We start from the raw sequence: 14,972 nt of genomic DNA on the forward strand, positions 1-14,972 counted from the left end.
TATTTTAACTTAGCCTGAAGGGACTGGAGAAGGGAATGGTTAGTAGAACTTAAAGACAAAAGATTTGGGGAGAGAGAATTGCCAGGAAATCATCAGTGGCCTTCAGCTGCTGAGGACCAAGCTAGGCCTAAATGACCCCAAGGGAGGAAATCAGAGGTTCATTCCCCTGACCTCGCTCTCCTCCCCACCTCATTCTCCCTAGAGCTCCCCATTGTTCTGCTCAACAGACAGCCAGAGGGCAAGGGAGGCCATTGATAGAATCTATCCTAGTGGGCCTCTTGGACAGAAAGAAGAGAGAGGACACGTGTGGAAGGAGTGGATCTGGGAAGACAAAGGGCAGGTATGTGACTAATGGGCTCTGAAGAGAAAGGGGCCCATCAATAAAACAAATAAACATAAACATGGGGGAGAGTGCGACTTGCAAGAAAAAAGCAAATAAAGACAGTCTCCTATCTAGGAAGGATCCAGGGGCCAGCTGTGAAGGACATGAAAAATATTTTTCACCGCATTCTTCATATCCTAAATTGTGCACGTGTGTGTGTGTGTGTGTGTGTGTGTGTAACACAGGCAAATTTGTTTTTGTCTGTTTACATTTATGGTACTCGTTATCAGGTTGGTGAGTTAGCACACATAGTACTCGTTTTCTCCCATAATAGTAAAACTTTGGAGGCATAACCTTTGAATATGAAAGTTTTTGTTGGACTTTTTGAGAAACATTTAAGTATACAGAATGTCTGAATTAAACTTTGATGGAATCTTTGCAGACCTGAAGCATCCCCCCAGGACCCTGGTGCTTTAGGGCCAGAGTTTAAAAATTACTTTCTTGAATGAATGCGTATCTCTTTGTGATTATCTAACCCAAGTCATCAGTCTCCATAATGTGTCCTCTCTTCCAGCCCCTGCCTTTGATTAATCCAAGTTTCTTCCAGTTTCTTTTATTACAGACTATTAATGTTTGAAATACCATAGTCTAGAAGAGTGCAATTAAGTGGCCCCTGGAAAATTCCATTCCTTCCTCCACTTGAGTAATGGGTCTTCCGAGAATGACTTGACCATAGTGTGAGCAGAGGAGAGGCTTTTCTTTTCTTCTGCTTCCTACCATGGTTGGAAGCTAGAACTGTCTCTTGTCTATAACACAGAAATTTGCTAAGTGAACCACAGTGAAATCTAGGCTTTGAAATCAGGCGTGCCTGTCCCTGGGGTCTGAAGCAATGGTGAGGAGCCCCAAGGGAAGGTGGCTTCCACCACGGATATTCCCTCAGACACGGGAGGGTGGGGAACGGTGCCCGGTAAAATCAGTAGATTAAAAATGTCCAGAGTCTAGGTTTGATCAAGGCTAGGCGTTGGCAGCAGACCAATAAATGGTTCAGACAAACTGAATATGCTGACTGAATATTCCTTGCTCACAATTCTCTCCAGCTTACTTGATTGATTCATGGCTCCCGTAATCTTGTTTCCTACATTCTCTTTTTCCTACCTTTGTAACCCTTAAAGGTTGTGTGTCTTTCCACGGCAAGATGGGTATAGATGTTACGGAAACGACAGACCAGCCAAGAAACAAGCACCACTCGGAGGGTTGGAGTACTCAGATGTATTACGCAGGCGGGCTCAGAGGGGCTTCTGCTCCGAAGCTCTGAGCACCTCCAAGACGTGCACATGAGGTTTTATAGGGTAAAGTACAAGCTTGGGATATTCAGCCAATAGGCATGGAACAGCTTTAGCAGCATCATTATCACAAAAGTGGAGGCAGGGAGGCAGCAAACCAACATTCCAAAGCCAGATATATATCTTTGAAAATCCAGCTGGCTAGCAAAAAAACATGAACAGCAAACCAACACTAATTAACTTAGATTTACAAGTTAGTCCAGCAGAACTCAGATCAGTATTCCGATACTTAGATTTGTGAGTTATCTTGTTAGCCCAGCCCAGCCTCTCCTTCACATTCCTAGACTTGTGAGTTACCTTGTTAGACCAGCCCGGCTTTTCCTTCACATAGACAAGGAGGTGGAAAATCTTAGGGGTCCTGTTGGTGTGATTGTGGAAGGTCCAACAACAGAGAGCCCAGGAATATCTGGGAACTGGAGCCCCTGAGAGCAAAAGGGCAAGGCTGGACCTGCCTGTAGAGGCGGTCAGGATCCCGAGAGGATACCACGCTGGTGCCCAGAGGGAAAGTAGGGTCCCCGGAGGGAGTACCCAAGCCTGACTAGCTGGTCCTGTCTTCTCTGGCTCTGCTCACTCACCAGAAGCCACTTAATCTGACAATTGAATGCATTCAACTGTCAACTATTGTATTCAGTTGAACCCTGGCTGTGATATATTAATGTCTTAACCTTGTCAAGGAGGTGGAGTTTCTGGAAGTCATAGCATACCTTGTGAGAATCACGAAATATTCAAACATTCACAGTAAATTTCTTGTGGGAAAAGATCACGTTTGTATTATGCCATTAATCCTGGCACAATGTCTGGCACCTAGGGCATGATAAATAAATATTTGTGGAAAGAAGGAAAAAAAGAAAGGAGGGAGGGAGGGAAGGAAAGAAGGAAAGGAGGAAGAAGAGGACAATTAATCAATTTAACCAGAAAGAAACATTCTCCAGATACTATTTTCTCACATTTTATAGATTTCCCTGTATCAGTTTACTCTTGCGTCTAATAATTTTATTGGTGTATCAATACTTTCAAGCAAAAAACTCAATAGTAGGGAGGCAAAATTTTAAGAAAAATTTTGGAAGGACAAATTTTTAAGAGAAAATTCCAAGTTACCCTACAAATTTAGAAGATTGACTTTTATCACCTCCTTTTTATTTTTAATTAAAGTATATTCAGTTACAGTATGTCAATTTCTGATGTACAGCATAATGTTTCAGTCATACATATACATTCATATACTTGTTTTCATATTCTTTTTCATTATAGGTTACAAGATATTGAATATAGTTCCCTGTGCTATATAGAATACGTTTGTTTTCTAATCTATTTTTATATATAGCAGTTAGTATTTGCAAATTTTGAAGTCCCAATTTATCCCTTCCCACCCTCTTTCCTTCTGGTAGCCATAGATTGTTTACTTTTTTATTTTAATTTTTTAAGAGTGATGTGATATATGGTATTTTTCCTTTCTCTTTCTGGCTTACTTCACTTAGAATGACAATCTCCAGGTCCATCCAGGTTGCTGCAAACGGCATTATTTTATTATTTTTACTGCCGAGTAGTATTCCATTGTATAAATATACCACATCTTCTTTATCCCGTCATCTGTTGATGGACATTTAGATTGTTTCCATGTCTTGGATATTTTAAGTAGTGCTGCTATGAACATTGGGGTGCCTGTATCTTTTTGAATTAGAGTTCCCTCTGGATATATGCCCAGGAGTGGGATTGCTGGATCATATGGTAAGTCTATTTTTAGTTTTTTGAGGAATCTCCATACTGTCTTCCATGACGGCTGCACCAAACTACATTCCCACCAAGAGTGTAGCTGGGTTCGCTTTTCTCCACACCCTCTCCAGCATTTATCATTTGTGGAGTTTTGAATGATGGCCATTCTGACTGGTGTGAGGTGATACCTCATTGTAGTTTTGATTTGCATTTCTCTGATAATTAGTGATATTGAGCATTCTTTTCATGTACTATTGGCCATTTGTATGTCTTCATTGGAGAATTGCTTGTTTAGGTCTTCAGCCCATTTTTGGATTGAGTTGTTTGTTTTTTTCTTAATAAGTTGTGTGAGCTGTTTATATATTCTGGAAATTAAGCCCTTGTCAGTCTCACCATTTGCAAATATTTTCTCCCATTCCATAGGCTGTCTTTTTGTTTTGCTTATGGTTTCCTTTGCTGTGCAAAAGCTTATACGTTTAATTAGGTCCCATTTGTTTATTTTTGCTTTTATTCTTATTGCCTGGGTAGACTGCCCTAGGAGAACATTGCTGAGATTTATGTCAGACTGTAACACGTTTAAATGATCAACCAATATGGCCTGTTAACCCATATGTCAGCCTGGGGACCCCTGCTGAGAGACCCAATCTCATAAAGGCATGAAAGTCTCAGGAAACAGCCATCACCCTGACTCTCACCGTGAGTTAGCGTGTTACGCTGCTGAGAACACCAGGCTCTTTCACACGTGGAAAAGGAATTATCTACTGGAATTTGCAGTGGGATGGACAGGTTATTTTGCACCCCTGGGTGAGAGGGAACTAATCAGTCTCCACTGGGACCCCATTGCCCTGCGGCAAGCTGGCCCTGTTGACACGCACTATACCTGGACTGGAACACACACCATTGCAAGAGGGGGGATGGTGGAGGCCTGGTCTGGCATATCCTGTCCCCAGCCCATCTCCTCACACCTGACAGTGCTACCTACCTCTGCCAACATGTATGGTAAACACAACCAGGTCAAGTTCCTCAAGCTGCCAGCCTCCCTCTCCTCTGTTTTCCACTGGTATAAACACTTGGCCACCATCTTGGTCCAGTCCATTGGCCTGGAGGACATCAGCTCTCACATAGAAATCTTTATTAAATTCACTCAGCAGGGCTTAGCAAAGCCTGTCCTTACTAAATACTGGAATGCTCTAGTGAGAAAAGCTGTCCTACAAAATAGAATGGCCTGGCCATTATTACTGCTGCACAAGGAGGCACCTGGGCCATCATCCAATCAAAATGTTGTTTGTTGGTACCTGACAAGTCTGACGTCCATCCTTATTAGATCACATAAAGACACAGGTGAATATCCTGAATGATCACACCCCCAGCCTAGGAGATGTAGTAAGTTAGTGGTTCAGATCATGGGGCTTTGGGTAAAAAAAAAAAGTTACTTATTTTGGAAATCATTTTCATCTGTGTTTTCTCTGACACATGCCTGTACTATTGCTGTGGTATCTGCCTCCAGTGCAGCAAGACAACCACCAAAAAAGCCACCTCCATGAGAGTAAAAGCTCTTGCTGACTGCTCAGGGTACACTGCAGAAGAGGGGGGCATAGGAGATTGTAAGAGCTGCTCATGAGGTGTGGTGTGTCGGAGGAGGTCAGCGAGAGGACCTGACTGCCGGTTGACCCTCAAGCTGGACCTGGGCAATTTGAAGCTTCTCACTCCCTCTTCTGTCCTTGGAATGTGCATTCTGCCCGCCTTCCCCACCCTAGAAGTTGCCCAAGGATACAACCTTGAGACAGCAAGGTCTACATGACTGCACCCCATTAAGGCCTCTGTATGCACTTCAAGATTCTGGCAGGTGGGTGCTGAGATCTACTCGTCTTGCAGCAACGAAGACAAGCCTCCTGTGTAAGTTCCTTTGCTTATTCAGCCGGCCACCTACCAACCTGGAGTGGCCTGCCTCTCTCTTTGGTCTCTCTCTGCCCTCTGTGGATGGGATTGGTTTCAGATTTCACCCGAGCAGCTCCTGAGGTTGAAAACCAACAGAGAACCAAGATTCTTTGTTGGACAGAACGACTGATCACCACACACAGATTTGCACTGAGTTTTTGATTTGTCTTGTATTTTGGAAATGCGTAAGGTACAGAGAGCAGGGTCTGTCTCCTAGAGGAGTGTTTCCTATTCTCATTTTTGCCTATACTGTTTCATATATAATTATATGTATGATAATATTTTTACCGATAGAGGCTTCTCATTTAAGAGCTGTCTCTCAGAGGAGAGAATGGAAGTTAAGCTCTGCGAATTGTGTCTCTGGTGCTGCAGGGATTGAAGAGGGAGAGGAGGCTGTAGCTTAGGAACTCAGGAGATGCAGTGCAGAGACATCACTGCACAGAAAGTCCAGCCAATTAAGGGCCGAAAGCTGTGGGCATTGGACTGCTGGCAAAGCTCCCGCACCGTGCTGAGCCTCAGGACCCGGTGCCAGCTCTGCATTTGATGGCCTTCTGGGTCCACATAATGGCAAGCACTCCTGGGCTGACTCATGTTTTTTGCCTGGGAAAGGACAGAAGTTGGCGAGCCACCAAAGCCCGGCTGCCTCTTGGATCCGGTTCCTCCAGCCATCCAGGACAACCACATAGAGCCCTTTAAAAGGCACTTCTGATGATTTAATTAAACCTGACAGATTTTTAAAAAACCACTAACTGGAGACCTCAACCTTATTTCCCATCTATTTTTTTTCCCTGCTTCTAAAGGTTAACAGCAAGCATAGCTCCTTCCTTTGCCCCAGAACTGTATCCTAATGAGCATCCCAAGGGAACATCCTTTCCTCTTCCTTTGAATGAAGCTACTTCATCTCCTTTGCTGAAAGGGGACAATTTGCAGGCAGGAGTCTGTCTTTGCCTGGTAGAGCTTAAAACCATCGTCCAGCATCAGCAGAGCCTCTGGAGCTAAAATGCATTCAGGCTGGCATTTGATGGCAAAGACACTGCCACTTCAGCTCAAGATAGCTCTTGTCATCAGAATATGACTAACTCCAGGGGGGTTACACAAATGTTCCTGAACAGAGACTTCTAAGCCACCAGCATTTGATGGCAGGAATGGCTTTGGGACAAACCTGCCTCTGAGTATTGGCCCGTGCATGGGGAAGAGGTCGAGGATAAAAATGACCTCAGAAGCAGACTCCGTCTCCACTGGATTCAGCCTGCCTCCCACCTCCCACTGGGAAGGGGACTGTCACTGAAAGGCTCTCCTCCAGACCCGGTGTGTTTTCAAACCCTGTATCTCTGCTGGGGCACATCGCAAGGTCTGCTCTTCCCTATGAGAACTCCCCCCATTCTGTCCCCCATCCCCCCATCCCCCATCCCCCAACCTTATCAGTCCCGGACCCATTCTCCCAAGACCTTGTTCTCTAAATCTCAAAGGACCGGCAGGACTTTAAAGCCCCCACAGCAGCTATCATCACGGAGCAGGGAGAAGAGCACGACACCCCCTGGAGGGGGCGGTTAGACTCTTCAGGGCGAGATGAGGAGATTGAAGAAATGTAATCAGAACAATTATCGATTCTCCCTGCTTTTCGTCATGATGTTCTATTTACTTTGAAATTCCAAATAACTCTAAAGAAGGCCATGAGATTTTTATGTTTGTTAAAAGACAGACTGCATTTGGAAATAGGGAAAAATGTGAATGTAACTGTCACTCAGGTTTGCGTAACTCATTGGTGTCTATAAAGAAGGCCTCTCAGAGAATCCTCAAAATAAACCTCTAAAACAGGACCTTAGGTGCCACTGGGGACACCTTTTGTCAGAGTGGCTCTCTGCTCCTTTCCAGCTACTCTTAATAGTGGGCCCCCAGGTCTTCGGACAGAGGTGTGTGAGCTCCAGCTTCCTCACCAGCAACCTGCAAAGCCTATACAAGGAGGAGCAGTTCTGCCAAGGTGGCATGCCTGCTTGTCTTTTATCCTCTCTCTTAACAGGAATTTTCAAAGCCACAAGATCTTGGTGGTGGCAGGAAGCTGAAAATAGGTGGTGAAAATCAAGAAGACTCAGAAAATACTCTGCAAGAAACATGTGTGTCAGAATCATAGTGAGAAATCTGTGGTTCCACCCATACCCTCTTCCTGAGGACCCTCTCCCCATTCGTGCCTCTAGATGGGACACATTTGTTGCCTCAAGGAAGGGGTATCCCAGAAGGTGGAAAGCAAAGGGTATCAAATTCCTGGCTTTTAAATGAAACAAACAAATGAAAAACTTCTGTCCATACTTAACGGAAGAAGATTCAGTGGAATACTTACCAAAGGTGGTGTTTTCCTTATCAGAAAAGAGTTTAAAATATCTTTGGGTGGCAGGAGAAGGAAGAGTTGGAAATGAAGTGAGAGTTACAGGCAAATACCAGAAACTACAAGGGCAAGGAAAGAGCCTCCTTTAGCATCTCCAGGGAGAGCATGGCCCTGTTGACACCTTGATTTCAGACTTCCAGCCTCCAGAACTGAGTATATTTCTGTTGTTATAAGCCACCCAGTTTGCGGTAATTTGTTACAGCAGCCGTCAGAAGCTGTTACTCTGAAACAAGACAGACAAACAACAGTGGAATTTAGGGACCTGAGAGAGGAGCGATGCCCAGGAAGCAGCAGTCTTGCGCCACCACGGCATGGGAGGGGGCTGTCCGGGTCGGGGAGAGTCCAGAAGTTTTCAGTGGAGTGTGGGAAGGAATGTGAATTGTCCGTGTCCTTGAGAAGGGAGTTAGCCAAGAGAGCAGGCGCTGGTCACGATGGGGTTTGCATCAGCTGATGTTGGCTGGGAGCCTGTGGCCGGGGACCAGAGAGGAATACAGACACGTCAGCAGATTCTGCATGGGAAGGTCCCCCGTAAGAATTTGAGGGGGGCTTATAAATGATACCCCGGTTCACCACCTAAGTGCAGAAGTAACTGACAGAGAGACTTCTGTGTCGTATAAAGGCTCTTATAAATCCAAGTATTATCTTGATAAGTGAGAAAGGCAAGAAAGGAAGATGTTAACCGATTCCAGTGGAAATAATGGGCCTGTTAGTACTGCCGGCCAGTGTTCAGTGGACTAATTCATTCACAGAAGGCAAAGGTCACTGCTGCCCATCCTTGGGAGGAGCGGAGTGATGTGGGCTCTTTCTGCAGTCGGATCCCCCAAAAGGGAGATGCTAAGAGGGGCAGGTCTTTCTCCTTCTCTTAGACACCTCACAGAGGAGTGAGGAAAGGATCCTGGAGTCTACAAACATCTCCCCTCACCCCTAGATACAAGGGCTGGGGAATATGAACTCGTTCCTTCCTCCCACCCAGCACCAGCGCTATGATGCTGTGCGAGTCTGCCTGGACCGTGATGTTACTCCTTGGGAAAGAAAGGAGATGGGACAGCCCCGAACTGTTGGAGTTTAAGCCTGAAACACTGAGTGTACCCAGAATCGACTAAGATGACATTTTCTGTCTTCAAACAGAATGGAGCTTCAAATAGAATTTATGTTGAATTTTATGTAGTAGCAAAATAAAGTCCTATTTCTTGCAAACCTGTTTGATGTCCTGGATTTATACCCACTGCATAAGCGAATAGAGAGCTACGCTGGGGAAATTGGGAGGATAGAGAAGTCCCCCACCATGGCCCCCTGGGCATGGCTGGCATGAGGCTGCAGTCATCCTGTGGCCCCCTTGGTGCTCAGGGCTTTCCTTGCCCTGAGTGCTGTAGCAGATCCCCTGCATGTGGTGGTCCTCCTGCTGCTCTGTGGTCCCCGAGGAAGTTTCCAGGTTGTTAGAACACTCTGATAATTGATGCCTGATGAATGGGAAACCTCAAATACATCACCTCCACTTTCTACATCATGCCAAAAGTTCGCTGTAGGAGTTAGGACTTACCCAAAGCCATAGCACTGACCAGGGGCCAGGCTGGGATTTGAATTCAGGTCTCCACATGCTCAGGAGGCATGAGCTGTGTTTACAGGGCAAGTCTGCTCTGGAGTTCTCCTTTCAAAACTCCCCACCCACCCTCTGCCCACCCCAGTGCCAGCGTCGGTAGAGGCAACCGCCTTCTAAATAGCACAGATGTACCCAGAGGGGTCTTTTCCAGAAGCAGGTGACAAGCAGGCTCTTGCAGGAGAGCCTTGGCAGAAAATCACAGAAGTTTGTGTCCATTCGTGTTTCTCCCAACTTCCACTGGGAACTTCGATTCTTCCACTCTGTAGCCTTTCCCTTTATTGCTGAGCAGTTTGTCTCTGCTCCACATGGGCACATAGAATGCTAGGAAGTGTCTGCCACATGTGGTGGGAGTCCCCAGGGGCTGGTACCATCCTGCACGTTGATCTACATCCACCCTCCCATCTTCCGCCTCTGTGTGTGATGTTGCTGCTGACCCAGAAAAAGGAAATGCTCTTCTTAGATTCCACGAGCCAGTCAGAGCAGATGGCATAGGAGTTAGGCAAGGGTTCACATCATTTGCAAAAGTGACAACTTTTTCCTCCCAGAAAGACATAAAAGAGCCCAACAGGGTCTTTCAGTCTTTTGTCTTTCTTGGCTTTTGGAATAAACTCTGGCTTTTGGATGACATTTATTTGTCTTCTACCAGGAGCCTTGTTCTGATACATGTTAACTAGCATTTAATGATAGGTACTCGGGGAAGATGGGGGGGCTTTGCTTGAATGCATGCAATGTGTCTTCTCTGCACACTCAGTTCCTCACCCCTGCCTTCACAGGACAGAATATGAGGGCTGTGGCAGGTACTGGAGAGGGGAGACAAACAGCATCTCCAGAGTCTGGGTCACCTGGGGACCCCATTTCTGGAAGATGCAAGTAGCTACATCTATTATTGCCTCCCAAATGGCAAAAAATAAATAAATAAATAAAGATTCATGCCATTCTGTCTAAGGACACACATATTTCCTTAGATGCTTTTCCCAAACCGAACTGAGGGATTAGAATACAAATGCAAGATGAAGCCCCAACAAAAGGATTCGACAGTTTACACTTGAACCCTCGTGTCCAGACACATCCCCATCAGCCTCTGGTTGATATCCTTTACCCAAGGGAATAAGGAGTCACAGACATTTAAAAAATTTTTTCTAGATGTTTTTATGCATAGCATTTTTACTACTGCATAGGTAAAATCATACTAATGTGTTAGAGATGTCGTGGTCTGCTTTTATTACTTAGCGAGACGCATTTGTGAGTGCTCTTCACATTTACCGGTCCTCATAATTCCCTTTTAAAAGTTGGTTGCTGGATTTTTAGGTTGTCTCCAATGTTTGATGAGAATAAATAGAATGACTAAAGACATCGTTGTGCATACAAGTTCCTCTCTGGATTTACCTATTAATTTTGTACCTGTAGATTTTTGACATGTAGGATGATCGCATTTTAGATGGCCAAATCTACCAATCTATTCTTTTATCATTTTTTGCTCTCAGGGTCCATCAGTGCTGAGGGTCCTAAAGCCACCTGAGGCACAGAGACAAATGGAAGATGTAAGACACCTCGTTTTAACTTACCTGGTTGTTGGTTGTATCTGTGAGTATGTTTGCTGGCGGAAGTTCCTTGTGTGGTTCTGGAATATGCTTGTTTCTTATCTTGACTTCCTGGCATTTTGGAGAGTTATGCCCTTATCCGGAAATAATTGATTTTTGATTAACCTCCTTGTTCTTGGGGCCCCCGTGGGGAGTCCTACAACTCTGGAAAAGTCTCTCTACTTGTTTTTCATCTCTCTTTCCCGTCTTCCTCCCTGCTTTTCATGGCACCTTCTGGTTGCCTCTACCGGATGCCCTCCATTCCCTTCATGCATTTTCTCTCCAAGGTGCTCTTTCGAGCAGGAGATTTTAAGGGGCACCAAGCCAGGTGAATGTTTTTATTCTTTTTTTCAGAAAATAATCTTTTTTCTAAGTTTTTAATTGAATTGTTTTAATTGATTTACAGTGTTGTGCTAGTTTCTAGTGTACAGCATAGTGATTCGGTCATATGTACACATGTTCTTTCTCACTGTAGGTTATTGTAAGATATTGAATATAGTGCCCTGTGCTGTGCAGTAGGACCTTGTTCTTTATCTATCTATTTTATATATAGTAGTTTGTGCCTGCTAATCCCAAACTCCCAATTTACCCCTCCCTCCCCTTTCCCCCTATAGTAACCATAAGTTTGTTTTCTATGTCTGTGAGTCTGTTTCTGGTTTGTAAATATGTTCATTTGTGTCATTTTTTTAGATTCCACATATAAGTGATATCGTATGATATTTGTCTTTGTCTGATTTACTTAACTTAGTATGATGATCTCTGGGTCTATCCATGTTGTTGCAAATGGCATTATTTTATTCTTTTTTTTTATGGCTGAGTATATATACCCCCACACACTCCACATCTTCTTTATCCCGTCATCTGTCGATGGACATTTAGGTTGCTTCTATGTCTTGGCTATTGTAAATGGTGCTGCTATGAACATTGGGGTGCATGTATCTTTTCAAATTAGAGTTTTCTCAGGCTATATGCCCAGGAGTGGGATTGCTGGATCATATGGTAAATCTATTTTTAGTTTTTGGAGGAATCTCCATACTGCTTTCCATAACGGCTGCACCAAACTGCATTCCCACCGACAGTGTAGTTGGGGTCCCTTTTCTCCACATCCTCTCCAGCATTTGTCATTTGTGGGCTTTTTAATGATGGCCGTTCTGACGAGTATGAGGTGACACCTCACTGGAGTTTTGATTTGCATTTCTCTGATAATTAGTGATATTGAGCTCTTTTCACGTGCCTCTTGGCCATCTGTATGTCTTCATTGGGGAAATGTCTACTTAGGTCTTCTGCCCATTTTCTGAGTTGGTTATTTGCCTTGTTTTTGTTGTTGAGTCCAGTGAACTTTTTGTATATTCTGGAATTTAAGCATTTGCATCATTTGCAATTATTTTCTGCCAGTCTATAGGCTGTCTTTTTGTTTTGTTTATGGTTTCCTTCGCTGTGCAAAAGCTTGTAAGTTTGATTAGGTCTTATTTGTTTATTTTTTCTTTTATGTCTATTGCCTTGGGAGGCTGACCTAAGAAAACAGTGCTACAATTTATGTCAGAGAATGTCTTGTCTATGTTCTCTTCTAGGAGATTTATCGTGTCCTGTCTTATATTCAAGTCTTTAAGCATTTTTGAGGTTATTTTTGTATAAGGGAGTGTTCTAACTTCATTGATTTACATGAGGGACATTTTTATTCTGACCTGTGTTAGAACACTGCTGCAGGGATTACAGAGGTGCCAAGCTATTTGCTGAGACACCATTCCCTTGACCCACGAGGGAAAACAGACTTCCCAGCTAGGGTAATTGCCGAGCATATTTCCTGTGGGAAGGATTTCCTGGGGTGGTATCTCATATGGCCGGGGCATGTCTGATGTGGTCATTTTCCTGCTAGCAATCCTCTGGACTCCCGTTGGCTGAGAGATAAAATCACCCTTTCCTTTGACATAGAAACCTTTCCAGGTTGGGCCCCAGCTAGTCTTCTAAGCCTGGGCTCATGCTTCTGCTCCCCCCTCATTTTCTATATTCTGGTGGCTTCAGCACATGGACCACTCTTCACTTCCCATCCTTGTGCTTCTGCGCTCCTGCTGTTCTCTCTGCCTGGGCTATTCTCCCCCCACCCATGGATGCTTTATTTCCTTCTGTGATGGCACTTCTCGTGGTACACTTGGTTATTTAGGTCTTTTTGCTTTACTAGATCATGATGTTCACAGGGGTAGAGGCTCTGCCTTCCATGATCTATAGCATTAGTGGTAGCCTAAGTTTTGGCCCAATGTAGGTGATCAGCAAATGTTTGTTGAGTGACTACAAAAGCTATAATAATGAAAGGCAGGAGGAAGGCTCTGTAGACAATCAGCACATAATTTGTATAGTGAAATCAAGAATAATCTTACAGGAGGTAAAGGTAAGCTTGCTGTGAGTTATCAAGCATTTTTTGAGCACATTTTGCATGAACCAGTAGACATCTAAAGAGAAGAGCCAACATTTGCTCTGATACTTACAGTGCCTTGAAATGGGATTAGGAAAGACAAGATGGCAAGCAGCTAGCTAATTCTTTTAAATTCTTTCCCATCATCGATGCCTAACATGACAGCTTATTTAACCAGGCTCTGGGGAAAGGCCACCACTGGGATTTAAGCTCTTCTGGCATCTGACCTTTCATTACATACTTGGGTAACATCTCTTGAGAGACTCAATTTGGTAACCAAGGCTCTACAAGAATTTCTCAAAAGAGCCTCAGGCACTTGCATAGCACCTACCCATACACAATTCTATCCTCAGAAAAACCCTGGGAGGTTGGAAAGGCATGTTTTATTGTTTTCATCTCCATTTTATGAATGAGAAAACATACTTTGCAATGCCAGGCAAATTGCTGAAAGCCATACAGTTAAGAGAGATAAAATCAAGATCTGAACTTGAGTCTCTGACTCCAGACCAACTTATACGACCTAACAGTGATTAAGAGATCAAAGAAAAATAAGAATCTTCATCTGAACAGCGAACTTCATATACATTTTAAATATATATATATATATATATTTATGGGGATCATAAGCTTTTTTTCCCCTTTTCCATTATGGCTTATTATATGATATTGAATATAGTTCCCTGTGCTATATAGTAGGATCTTGTTGTTTATTTTAAATATAGTAGTTTGTATCTGCAGACATACATTTTTAAATGTGCTTGATTCTTTGGCCGACAGGTATTTGTAACCACATCTGAGTCAGCTCGGTTCTGTTTCTTCCTCTCCTAGTGGGCAAGGGATTTTCATTTCATACATCAATAGTCAGCCTCCCTGATTCCACCAGGGCAACGCAAGCCATTAACAAGACCAACAATTATTTTACAATGCAGTAAGAAAATGATTTCCTTATGAATTTTCTATCTTTTGGCTCCTGAACAAAAAAAAATTAAATTGCATTCTGTATTTTTTAAAAAGGGGCATTGTGGTGGATTGAGTAGTATCCCCTAAAAAGATATTTTCAAGTCCACGCTCCCAGTCCTATGAAAGAGGCCTTGTTTGGAAGCATGGTCTTGGCAAATATAATTTTTCTGAACACCGTTATTGTGGTATGGTTCCTGTACAGTGAACTACACATATTTCAGATGTACACTTGGATGAATTTTGATAGATGTATATGCCAGTGGAACCACCACCACAGTTAAGATAGCTAACATTTCCATTGCTCCCCATTTCAGACTTTTGCTCTGCAGAACTCTGAGAGGATACGTTTCTGTGTTTTAAGCCACCAAGTTTGTGGCAATTTACCGTGGCAGCCCTGGGAAAACTAACACAGATTCTGCTACCAGGAAATGGGGTGTTGCTTTAACAAACCCCTACAGATGCTGATGTGGCTTTGGCGTCTGGATAACGGGCAGAGGCTGGAAGAATTGAAAGCCCGAGGTTGCTTGAGCACCTGTTGCCCTGGGTTTGCATGTGGGAGCACTCTAGCTATTGAGAGGAGGATGGATTGGAGGGGTGTGGGCAGAGGAAGGGGGATGGTGAATCTTCTGTTTCCATGGCTCAGGGAAGAGCTAGTAATGGCCTGGACCAAGGTAGCTGGTCCCTCTTATATGCCCTCAATACGGTATTTTCTCCAATCTACCT

At 43.9% G+C, this 14,972-nt stretch overlaps 1 long non-coding RNA gene across 4 annotated transcripts in view; it reads left to right on the top strand.

Moving 5' to 3' along the window:
• The first annotated feature begins 254 nt into the window (after positions 1-254).
• Positions 255-14,972, top strand: part of LOC140689707 (uncharacterized) — a 111,268-nt gene continuing 96,550 nt past the window's right edge. For 3 of the 4 annotated variants that reach the window (XR_012064762.1, XR_012064763.1, XR_012064759.1), the window contains exons 1-2: positions 274-340; positions 10,784-10,840. This is a non-coding gene — a long non-coding RNA (uncharacterized lncRNA). Of the gene's footprint in view, positions 341-10,783; positions 10,841-14,972 lie in introns of all 4 variants that reach the window. The other variant, XR_012064760.1, reaches the window with a different exon arrangement.

Source organism: Vicugna pacos, chromosome 27 (assembly GCF_048564905.1).
Source record: "Vicugna pacos chromosome 27, VicPac4, whole genome shotgun sequence".
NCBI classification, from domain to species: domain Eukaryota; kingdom Metazoa; phylum Chordata; class Mammalia; order Artiodactyla; family Camelidae; genus Vicugna; species Vicugna pacos.